The sequence below is a fragment of the Dicentrarchus labrax genome, unplaced genomic scaffold, assembly GCF_905237075.1.
Source record: "Dicentrarchus labrax unplaced genomic scaffold, dlabrax2021, whole genome shotgun sequence".
NCBI classification, from domain to species: Eukaryota; Metazoa; Chordata; class Actinopteri; family Moronidae; genus Dicentrarchus; species Dicentrarchus labrax.
Genome location: NW_026136704.1, coordinates 5,442,498 through 5,455,266, shown reverse-complemented (window position 1 = coordinate 5,455,266; position 12,769 = coordinate 5,442,498). Strand labels below are relative to the sequence as shown.

The 12,769-nt window shown below is 38.4% G+C and overlaps 1 protein-coding gene across 2 annotated transcripts in view; it reads right to left on the bottom strand.

The window, feature by feature from the left end:
- Positions 1-3,924, bottom strand: part of tbx4 (T-box transcription factor 4) — a 33,573-nt gene extending 29,649 nt beyond the window's left edge. For both annotated transcript variants that reach the window (XM_051398083.1, XM_051398084.1), the window contains exons 1-2: positions 3,631-3,924; positions 533-646 (exon numbers count right to left, since the gene is read on the bottom strand). The gene's annotated coding sequence lies outside the window, so the exon portion shown is untranslated. The remainder of the gene's footprint in view (positions 1-532; positions 647-3,630) is intronic.
- Between the last annotated feature and the right edge of the window lie 8,845 nt (positions 3,925-12,769).

Genomic DNA, 12,769 nt, shown 5'->3' with positions numbered 1-12,769 from the left:
TCTATGAACACAACACAGAAACTGTGGAAAAGCCTCCATTGTGATGTGGCTGCATTTATCTGCAGTAAATGCCCTTATTCCGTCAGAGCCAATTAGACAATCAGTCTAATTAGCCAGAACGCAATTATACTAAAGCCTGAACTCATTCAGAGCCTGTAAAGTCTGGTAGATTCATTAGGGGAGAATTGTGGGCCTTAAATTGCCCAGCTATAAAACATCAGAGAATGTGGAAGTTCGTGAGATATATATTTAAATGTATACCAATGGTCATAAGGCCAACGCCTGTGCAGTTACTGTAGGTGAATCTAAGAGGGAAACATTTAGAAATGTGACCCATAGTAGCCAAACAACTCTACATTAAGTTAAAAAGCTGTTCCATGCTCAAATTTGATTTCTTATTTTTGACAAGCTTTAGCTTGGCAGAAATACACCAGACTCCATAGAAAAATTTGCACTTTTAACCACAAGTGAAAAAGCATTCTACTTAAGAAAACAGTGAGTATTTTTTGGATCAGTATCTGTCCGCTCTTACCTCCCGCTTTGCTCTCAGCTTAGCCTGACCTCTGTGCTCCTTCAGTCTCCTCTCCACTGGGGGAATGTCAGTCCTCACTGTGTCAGACCCATGCAGCACCTCTGCAAGTATCTGCTGCAATCAAAAAGTTAGATTCTTTTTTTTTTTATAGCAGCAGAATTGAGCTGGGTTTCTGGAGGGGAATTGAACCTCCACACACTCCCACCGTCACGTGGTCGGAGCAGGAGGAGGTTACAGCTGCAGCCAGTCTGACACCAGTATTGGACTTATGACTTCCATTTGGTGATCACTGGAAGGGAACACCAGTATCCGCGACACTCAACCCTGTCTGTCAGAGTTTTAATACTGTATATATTTTCTTATAATCTACTATCAGTGTGATGTGCTCATGATTTAAGACAAAAAAAAAAACAATCAACTACAATCAATACAATCTATAAATGTGTCCTTCACTGAATCCTACATTCTAAATTAAATATTAAATATTATATATTATATATTATAAACTGTATTTATGTGTACGGTTGTCCATCTTAATACACTCAACACAGTGTTTTACATTACATGAAAAAGGGGACATTGCCGGGTTGGTAAAGGTTACTTTAAAATTAAAAAATGTAATTACTAATTACTAAGAATTACTAATTATCTGTTAAAAAATGTAGTCAGTAACCTAATCCAAGTGTCAAAATATTAAAGTAACTTAACTTGATTACTTTCTGTTACTCTTTTGAAGATGACATATTATGTAGAAATTACTAGAAATTATGCCTTCGAAAAGAATATGGAATCCAAGATTTTTAGCAATGTGTCCTCTGCTCAGTGTATTAATTAAATAATTAAATATAGGGAGTAGCCTATGGAGCATTTTCACAGCTCGAAGGCAAAACTTGCACTGTACTATGATGCTGTTCCTATTTATGCTTTAAAGACTAAATAATGGTGAAATCTCTACCCAGTGAAAAAGTTTTTCCACTAAAAGCTATGATGGATTTGCTATAATTTCACTGGAGACTAGAAGGGTGTAATCCTTCTAATAATCCCTATTTTTAACTGTAACAGATTAAGCCTGAACATTGCTATATCTCCTGTTAATAAACTCTTTTCATTGTAATTTTTCATTTATACCAAATATCATCACTGTACAGTTAGAAAATGTACATTGATTCACAGTCACGCAAGGAAATCAGCAACTTCCTGTTTGTTTCTCAAGGTGCAGACTGGTTTCGGGAGACAGGGTTGGCGAAAATACAAATTTTATTTGAGCTATATGTTACTGAAACATACATTTGTCAAATCTGTCATTTTTATGATCTGAAACAAGGTGAAGGAGATGTCAAAGCATTACATTTGAGAATATCAAACCCTATTAAACTCTATAAAAGTTTATAGTTTTTAAGACTATAAAAACTCTTGCTTTTGCAATTATATTTATTATATAGACACACTGTCTATCTATTGAATAGATTTATTTTATCTTTCACTGTTGTTGTCTTCACTATGTTGAAAACCTGGTCATTTTCCTGCATTAAGACTATTCTCAAATTGTGAATCTGCATTCTGCATTGCTCCCACATATCAGACATTTATACATAAACTGTGTTATTGCTCTTACATTCTGATTTTATCCAGTTAGAAATGTTGGTTACGCCTTCCTTTTTTTACTGCTTTGTGTATTACCAGTGCTTTAGGCAGCGTGTCTCGGACAAAGCTCGGAGATTGTCAAGCCGGAAATGTGGTTGGGGGGGGGTTCTAGACCTTCTTGTTTCCTCTACAGTCAAAATGGTGGAGGCCGAGGCTCCTTTTTTGTTAGCTGGGTACAGTATCGGCCCCCTCCCGCCTCCTCTTTCTCCACACTGCTTCATTTCTAATCACTGATTGGCCATTTTCTCTCCTGGCCAATGTTGAGCCTTAAGTGACTGCAGCGCGTCACAGACAAGGTGGAGATTTCTGTCTCGGCTCCCCTCCTCAGGCCTCCAGTGTAATATTGTTCATGGCTGACCTCCAACACATTGCACAAGCTTTAGCACATATTAGTATGAAGCGGTTCTCCACATCATGTTGTATTGAGTATTTGCATACAATAACTGATTTATCATCCCACCCTTTCCTAGTTTGATTTAAATGTGGAGGTGCCTAAATTTGGAGCGCCTTGAAAACTACTTCCCTGTGTATTTTTTGGATAAGAAACCTTTAAAGCTGCATAAATTTATATTTTTATATGAACAATGGATCAAATGACAATGTGTGAAATGAAAGATGGTGCTCATAGTGACAAACCCACAGAAAATTATCACCCAACTCTTAATCTGCAGTTCCACTCAGCTCTGAGCATTTTAGCATCTTTAAGCAGAAAAATGTAGTTGTTAGCTTGTGAACATAGTACAGGAGCTGGTGGGGACCAAAAACAGAGCTAAAAGAGAGTGTAGCTCCCTAGATAGCAAGAAACAACACTGTTCTAGTATTACAGAGTAAAAAAAAGATCAGATCGAATATACCAGCAGGCATATAGCATTTGAGGTTCAATGATGCTGGATGCCCATACAGCTAAACCAGTGGTTCACAACCTAGGGGTCGGGGCCCCCCACTACTGGTTGCCAAAGCTTCCTGGGGGGGGTTGAAGGCCATCTTGATTTAAAGGATAGTATTGTAGTAAGAATTAGAAAAGTTAAAACAGACTATGTATGAAAAACTATCAGGAAATATTATCTCTAATCAATATTCAGAGGTAATAATCTGCTCCAAATTCATCTGGTTTTACCCAAACCTCCTGCAGTTACTGAGGTCACTGTTTGGGTTCATTGTACAGGTTTGAATATCAAATATTATGTGTCACTGAGTCAGGGGTCGTCAGAATGAATATGGGGGAACAGGTTGTGAACCACTGGCCTACACCCTCCAGCCACATACATCACCCCACACCACAACAAATCAGGCTACAAATCTACAGCAATTTGTGTCCTGTTGTTACTACAATACCCAGCAGACACTGCGGTCTACAACACAAACAACAAACTACACTATTTTTTAAAAAAAAGTTAAAGTTAAAACTCATCTGACAGCCTGTCATCACAAATAATGAATATGAAACGACTTACCAATGATGTTTATAATATCCAGCAGCTGTCAGTTTGAACGACATGACTCCACTGCAGTCTGTATGAGCTGTTCATCTTCATCATCTTCATCACGGTTGCTGTCGGCTACCTGCACGGAGCTCGCTGCCGCTGCTAGCTAACAGTGTCACCTGTTTGGCTAGCAGAGCTAACAGCAGCGCTCTGTCAGACATGGAGAGCTGAGTTCTGACTGAGAAGAAGTTTGTGAGGGAACATATGAGCCAACAACACTCTTCCTCTGCTCTCTGGACTTCTTAAATACTTTTATAGTTAGTGAAAACAGCGAGGTAAACAGAGATACAGCAGATACAAGCATTTAAAACCCCCGCTGCTGCGCCTCTGCGCGTCCAATCAGAGTGGCTGGCGGGGGCCCTGTTAAGGGGGTACTAAAGGGACGGAATCAGCGACAGTACAAACAGGCCACAGTGCCACCTCTGGTGCCGGCTGCTGCGTACCGTCGAGAACCCCCTGGAACCCCCTCCTCTCTGCTGCAGAAGACAGACTGGTCTGACTTTTAACTTTTTGCCAGTCAAGACACACAAACAAACGCAGATTTGGCCAAAGGTGGGCCTCAGAGAACCGAGTAACCGAGTTACAGAATAATTATATTACAGTTACGACTCCAAAAAATACTTTTTAGTCAGTCACAACATTACTTTTGTGTTTCATCCCCAACTGATTTGAAACCCAACAATCCAATCACATCATTGGATTTATTTTTGTAATTGTGGAAGAAACTTGTTTGGAAGATGGAAAAACTCATATTCAGTGGCTGGAAATATAAATGTTACTTTGATTTTAAAATCGTAAATCTGAATTTTGGGGAGAAGGTGCACCATTACCAATTTTGTGGGGTGTAGCACAAAAGTAATAATATTACTTTTAAAAAAAAGTAATGAGTAATAAATCAAAAATGTTCAGTAGCCCAACAATGTTTTCCTAAAATTACCTTCCTTACAGTATTGCAATATATTGCGATATATTGAATCGTAATCCCTGTATCATGATACGTATCATAAAGTTTTTTCCAATACACAGCTCTAATTATAAGTATGATATGGATAAATGTCAGATGATATTAAGCACAATGTTCAATACTGCTTTAATAACATCGTATCTCTGCAGCTCTTTTAATTCCCCCCTTTGACCCGAAAAAACAAATAAATTAAATTTAACCAAAAAAAAAAAACCAAAAAAAAAAAAAACAAAACAAAAGCTCCCTTCTCTTCCTTTCCCTTTTCTTTCCTTTAATTTTTTAATTTACCTTAAAAAAAAAAAAATTTAAATTTTTTAAAACTTAAAAAAAAAATATAATTGGAAAACATTTTTTTTTTAAAAAAGACTAACCCAAAAAAAATAAATAATTTTTAAAAAAAAAATTTAAATAAATAAATCTGGTTATCTAAAATATTTGCTAAAAAGCTTTTCTGCAGTTCAGGAATCCAGAAATTCCTGATTGTAAGGGGTGATTCAGTTCAACGGGAAAAGGCCTTCTTCTAGGAAACAATTACCCCCTTAAAGGGATTCTATTTTTTTACATTTGTTGGGACGTCAGCTTCACGTGGTGTGTTCTAGTGTTGTTTTGAGTATGTCACATCTTCATTATGTGGAGGGATTAAGCTGTGTGGTCACATTAGATCGAGCCCCAAATCCTCTGTGGCCAATTAATGGAAGAGCAGCGGTTTAGGTTTCCGCAAAGGCATTTAAATGTAGTCACAAACATTGGTTTGACACATTTGGAAGTTGGCTGGGTGTTTCCTCCTGCAGCTTGGGGAATTTTCTCAATGCCTCAAGTGGCAGCTATGTGAAAATCACTTGGTAGAATCAATTGTATTATAGATGATTAACAATTAACTGTTGCTTTCTCTGACACTGTAAAAGTATTTTCATTGTTTACTGATAGATAAAGATATTTTCCCCTTATTTAGACCTGTACAATGTCCCAAGCCATACGAACAGTAAATCTACTGAAACTATCTTGTAGTCAATGGCACACATCAGCTCTGCTTACATGCACAACATTAATGAGTGTGTGTATTCACAGCAGAGCAGTTAACCCAGAGCTCAAGGCAAACAGTGAGAGTTGGAGCCACCGAGCTCCATCACGCACGAGGGAGAGCTAACTCACACTGAGTCAACGCCCTCCCGCTTTCCATCAACAGCCACAGACGCACTGCCACACTTTCCCAAACACTGTTAGCACATGAGAACAGATGGAGCTGCTGCAGAGGCCATTACACACTGCTGCTCTACCGCTAGATAGTTCAGCTATGAGGGTTTCCTACATACAGGATCTGCAGTTATGATTAACCAGCACATAGAAACAGCAACTTATGCAATTAAGCAATTGTATTTCAGACCCATGTGTGTAAAGTAAGAGTGATAAAAGAATTTCCCCATTGGGGATTAATAAAGTATATCTTCTTCTTAATCTTCTTCTCCTTTACTTTTAGAAATGATATCTATCTATCTATCTATCTATCTATCTATCTATCTATCTATCTATCTATCTATCTATCTATCTATCTATCTATCTATCTATCTATCTATCTATTTCTCATATCATGACCAATCGCAAGGTTTGGTAAAGAGCTGCTGTGTGTGTTTGTGGGTAGCTTGGTAGAGGTAAAAGTAACGTGTTAAAAAACAGAAATTATTGGAATGATCTGTTGTAGCCACATTTTAGACTGAGTGACTAAGTAACTAAGAAAGACATGTATTTGGATGTCTCAAGATTTGAAAATAAAACTATTTATTCTATTCAGTGTTTTCCTAATGTGCTGTAAAAATTAAATGTTTTTGAGTTCAAATATCCTGATGCCTTCACAATTGTATTGTCCTGCTGAATAAATAACGTATATTGTATTGTATATATTGTATATAGGCTGGACATTGTCAACAGCACAACATATTATATATCTCCATATGACAAAAATACCTCCCAAAAATATAAAAAGATATAATAATAATTTTTTTCAGCTTTCATGTTTATGGAATAAAGATTAAAAAAATAAAATAAGTGTATAATTTTGTTATATATTGCTGCTATTGCCCCCCAAAAAAGCCATGACAGATATGGGTTTTCCTTTTCAGGAGCATATACAGCAAATGGCACAATTTTTAATTGAATGTGAGTTCTTTTTTGAGTTCTTGTCTACAGACAAATAAAATAAATTTTATTGCATTCAAGGATAAGTCTGATATTGTTATAAGTCAGAATCTTTAAATGTGACTGTTTTTTATCAGTTAAATTAGAGTAAAATGGACGATTTGGTATTTTTTGTATTACACAAGGTCAAATACACACATACATATAAAAACAACAAATGATAATTAATATTCATATATATACAAACATTATGTACAAACAAACATACTGTATACCTCACACACTGTACAGTGATTTAGCATGTATTCACTGTAATTATATTCATGACAGCTTTGAAATAGCAATAACTACCATCACACCACCAATTATTTGATGTCTAAGCTAAACTTTCTCAGGAAGGTGGAACTGTTCAGGGGAAATTTGGACTCATGATTTCAGTATTTCTGAAATTGCTTGTCACCAAATGTGTAGTCTCCAGCTCCTGTGTGACCCTAAACAGAACGAGCAATTTATCATTAAAGATATCCTGTTTTTCAATAGAAGGGATTTCTGTTTTTACAAAATAGTAGCACAACTGCTGCTACATGAATTTATTTTTAGGTTAATTGTGGGGGTCAAGCTTAGGTTAAACTAAGGTTAGTTTATCGCTTGACTTTAAAATGAATCTTTTAAACGCCATAGCTAAAACCACATGTTCTACATTTTTCTTTCATGTAATAAACAAAAAAAAACAAACAGTAGAACTGGTTTATAACATGCTACAGCTCCAGATTGCTGGGACCACATGTTCACAACAGTAAAGAGTTTTGAAGATTTATGACCTTGGCAAACAGTCTTGGATGCTGTTCAGATGTGCACAGTAATGAGAATGGTGTTAGCAACCTCATGCTAGCTCGTTGTTTGAGTGCCATCTTGACAAATAGTACGGTGATGAATGAACTCTCGTCGATTGCAGCACCCTGCTCTAAGAAAAGCTCAGTTTCACATTTTTGTGGCGGTATTAATAGCTAAAAGGGAATGTCTTTCTCTAATCCCTGAATTAATCAAATACAGTCTGTTTTTTTTAGCATGAAACTATAATGAAAAAAAAGGACAAGCAGGGTTAAAGCGTCTGTAAAACGGCTGTTTGTCTGTCTCTCTCCTCGCCACCTCACAGGCTCTGGCATCTCACAGTGCTCGTATTTAAACAGTGTCATGCCCTGCGTTTTTCAGAGGTAAGCCCCTGGACTCTTTGAAATGGGCGCCATGTTTGCACTGTGACCATTTAATGCGGAGCGCAGCTTGATGATATTAGTGTCAGGGTCAATTGCTGATTTCGGTTAGACTTTAGAAGCTGCCTGGCTGGCGGTATGTAGGCATCATGTGCTGCTCGGTTCAAGATCTGGTCAAACCCATAGTTTTACTTACACACACATACACACTCCAGCTCCTCCAGATTCCTCTGATCCCCGAACATGTGACACAGCAGACATGGGACCTGGTTATCCTGCCGACTTCACAGGCCCGAGCCCAGCACAGTGGAAGTTGTTGCTCAGACCTCCCATGGTGGAACCTCCAAAATCCCTTGTCGCCCTTTTCCTCCTTCAATATCATCATCAGCACAGCAAAGTCTGTATTTTAGTTGCGAAGAAATGGCTTTGCCATGTGCACAGAATGTGGAAGTGATACATTTGGACTTTCCCTGCTGCCTTTTATGTGGTTTTCTAATAGCAGATGTAGATCAGAGATGACTGGATCCTATTTAACTCTCACTTATTATACTTCAGTCAGGAGGAAATGGAACCAGTTGGAAGTGAAATGAATTTAGGTGAGACTCAAAAGTGTTCATCACTTCTGATCAACAGGTGTTGGAAGCATGCTATCAGAGTAACCAATACAGCTAATAGTTATTGTCTTTTCGTACAACTTTCACGTCTTTTGTCTTTCTGATTCCTTTTCTGAGATGTACCTCTGATTCCCCCTGTCGTTGGACCTCTGTCACTGTAACGTCTCTGAGCTAAATGTAAAACAGCACTGTATTGTTGCCTGTGACAAACTCATAAAATACAGACGTGTGTGACAAGGACAAGCTTGTCTGAATTCTTTTTCATTGTTTGGTTTGGGTCATTAAAGTTAAATGGGACTCAGGGACTTTAGGGACTAGTTTTTGTCCCCACTCCCGGCTGCGCTTTGCCAGCTTTGCCCTGCTGGTTGCGGTAAAAGCCGGGCGGCCATTTGTCTTGCTGCACTTCACTATATCTCTGTTTTTATTGGGTGTGGGTGACTTGTCAGCAGTCGTCTAAAATGCGTTTCAAAAGGCTTTCTTCCCCCTTGTGCTCGGCCTTTGTTCTCGTGGAGGAGAGGAACCCTGTGAGCACTGGACAGAGAGAAACTTCCCACACTGATGATGATGTGATTCTATATGTATGTGCTCGCGTGCAGTCCAGTTGTTACTATGGATGTGCATTCTTTGAGAATTTCGTTTGTGTTACAGAACATAATTACATATACCTTCCATATGTCTACCAATATGTAGGGAAACTGGTCATTGGTCCTGCTTGACTGACATTGCTAATATCACTGATATAATTGTTATTATTCTTAATACTATTATCATTACTACAGTTACTATTATTACTATTGTCACTGCTCATTGTCTCCCATCATTGCTGTCGTCGTCGTCATTATCTTCTTCATGTTCATCATCATCATCATCACCATCAGTCACTACTATTAGTGTAGTTGTTGCTACTGCTGTTGCTGTGCACCTTTGTCTCTGTCTCTGTCCTTCTGTCGTTACCTCTGTTCTCTTTCTGTCTCTCTCTCTCTCTCTCTCTCTCTCTCTCTCTCACTCCAACAAATAAAATTTAATTGAATTATAAACATATAAAAGTAACAGTGTTATTGTTGCAGGGCTGTTGCATTTGTATTTTAGTTTCTAATGGCCTAAACACTGTTTCAATAACATTTTACATTTAATTGCCTAATTATGACTTTATATAAATACTTTTTTTTAATAAAATCAGTTATGGATCCAGCAAGAGTGGAACCAGTATTGTAGAGGTTTTAAAATTAAGCTAATAGACCCATTGCAAAAGTTAAAGAAATGAATTCACAAAATAAATGTAATGTTTTTTATGCATAATTTTATATTGGGTTCCTAAGTTGATTATTTTGCAATTGGGTTTTTTCTCCCCTGAGTGTTGCCCGGAAGGCAGGACCTTGTTCCATTCATTGGCGGTTCAATTCTGCAATGCCAAACAAAGCTTGAAAATGAATTCGAACAACAGGATTTCTTTGGTAATATTCTGGATTGTATTTCCTGCTGTATATTGTATACTACTGCTGCTGAGCATACAAATTCCCTCTTGCTCCAATACAACACTGTTTCTAAAAGTACTAGCTGTGTGTGTGTGATGGGAAACCTACATACTGAGTAAAGTCTTCTTCAGATTCAAAACTCTTTATGGAAACTGGCACACTATCAGGTGACAGTCCAAGAAATGGAGGTACACTTTATGGCAAAAGTGCTCTCTTGGATGCCCTATATGCTAGAAAATGAGTTGGCCTCAAATGGTTAAATACTTAATAGTTCCCATTGTGATTTTATTAAAGTAGTTTAAACCTGAGTAATAAAAGGAAGCAGTTAAGCAGTTATCTTAACCAGGGTTTTGAACTGTTTCATTATAAATGAATCACGACTTTCTGCGCACCAGCAGATGGAGTTCTTATCTCTGTTTCTATAAACAGAGAAAACATTTCTAAGTTTTGAGCTCTTCTTCTACAGATAGATCTTCATATCAGCACTGTGTTGCAGCCTGGGAGGAGCAATTTGAGACACTGGCTGGCAGCTCTGTGACAGAAAAGTCTCTCATGCACATTTCTAATCAAAGAAATGGAATATAATATTCATAGGCACGTATTAGTATGTATGTATTAGTGTATAATCACCAGAATATAGGAATCATTGTGTTTTTGTTACCTTAAAATTAGATGTTTTTATCTACAGTGGGAGTGGGTCCTCTTCTATGGAGTCCGCCATTGTGAACCGCCTGCTAGCGGAGGGACAAACGAGACACTGGCTCTAAATAGATAGACAATGTTTCACACAAGTTTCATGACACAGATCACTGTAGCTGCTACTTCTTGTTCCATTACTTTGCAAAATTTCAAACTGATCCACTGTCAAAAAAAAAGAAAGAGAAAATGGCCAACATTGAGGACAGTGAGCATCAAGTGTGGGAGCATCAAGCTCACTGATGAACACACAGCATTTTTACTGTGACTGCTACTTCATAATAAAAGTCAGCTTGTGTTTAACCAGGTAATTTATTTTAATGTGAAGCTGCAGTTGTAGGAAATGTTCGGTTTGCATTAGCTGTAACTAAGCCTCAACCTCCGGTGGCTGCAAATGCAAAACACAGAAGTAACAAAAACTGCAGTTCCTCGAACAGCCACTTGAGGCTGGCTCCAGAAGTGAGTCAGTCTCTATAAGACCGAATATTAAAATGTCCATCTTTACAGCAGAAAATGTACAAATGGTACAAAAAACTATTTGGGTCTGTATTAAGGCTTAATAATCATAATTATCAGTATGTCTGCTTTGAATTACAGGCAGCTCTTTGCCCATTTTTGGAATAGTGAAAAGTCAGGACTGCCAAGATGGCGACGGCCAGGGCTGACCACTCTGAGCTTCACACAGGATTACATCATTTGTTTTGTTTTTTACAATCAATAGGTACAAATGAGTGATATACTTTGTACTGTACACATAAATACATTATAATGTAACATTTCAAGAAACAGCATTTCTTCATTACTCCAAATGTCATCTCTGCCTATGCAAATCAAATGTCTTGGAACAGAACAATGACTGCTAGCCATAACAGAACTTACCCAGTGAGTGCTTTGTGTTTCAGTGAAGATTCTTGATGTTTTTAGAGCAATTGAAGGGTTACAGGACTAATTATATTTTCAACCCAAAAAACAGGCTGTGCGGCAGTCATTTGGCTGGTCCAACTATCAGCAGCATCGATAAAGCAGAGTAAGAATATAGCCTCAACTTTACTTTCCCCAACATCTAAACGTTAACACTAAAATCTCTCAAAGTAATTCCTGAATCAGCATGTTTGCAACCGGCTGAGATGTAATCTAGTAATAAACAACACTTATAAATACTGTATACTGTCTTTGTTTCCAAAGAAGAAGCAGCATCAGTCAAACTCCAGTCTGAGTATACTGCACGTCTGTGGAGCGGCTCAAGAGTTTATCTAAGCAGACGTGGGTGTATTTTACATGCGTCTGAGCTTGGACAAGTGTTGGGGGGGTTGTATGTTTTTAGAAGAGCTGGCGGGTTTAGTCTCAGCGCCTTGACTCGCCCCCGGTGTCCGTTCATCATGACAGAGACTGTTAGTCTTTGCTAATCTCCTGTGTTCATCTCCATGTCAGCCCAGTGTGTGGAGGCCAGGCCTCTCATTGCCATCAGAGCAAATGATTTCTCTGGGGTCAGGCGCACAGATTCCACATAGTTCCTCTCTTTAAAAACATCCTTGGAGACTAGGCCATGATCAAAAGCTCACTTTCGCACAGGTTGCCTGGATGTGCAACAGGCTCGCGCTGTGTTTGTGATCTGGGTGGATTGCTGTTTGATCTAGGACAGTGAAAGGCGTCCGTTTCCATGCTGCTTCCTTTAGTAGTAATGAGTGAGAGGATGGAGGTCGCCCAGTGTGGCCCTCTCTAGCCACTTCATTAGCTGCCCCGCAGTGTTTGGCTTTGCTCTGATTTACGGCCTTTCCGTTCGACATCTTTCAGTTTGTAATTTGTCTCCAGAGCGGCGCGTCATAGGAGGATGTGCATTTGTATGACACATACTCTTTACATGAAGCTCTCACATGTAATATTTATTCCAAATCATGCTGTAATGTATGCTAGGGGACAACCAAGAGTGCGTGCTAATAGGCACTTACAAAGCAGGGTTCGAAACTCTAACCCATCTAGCATGTCGACTATAGAAAAAGCCAAAATATTTTGGGT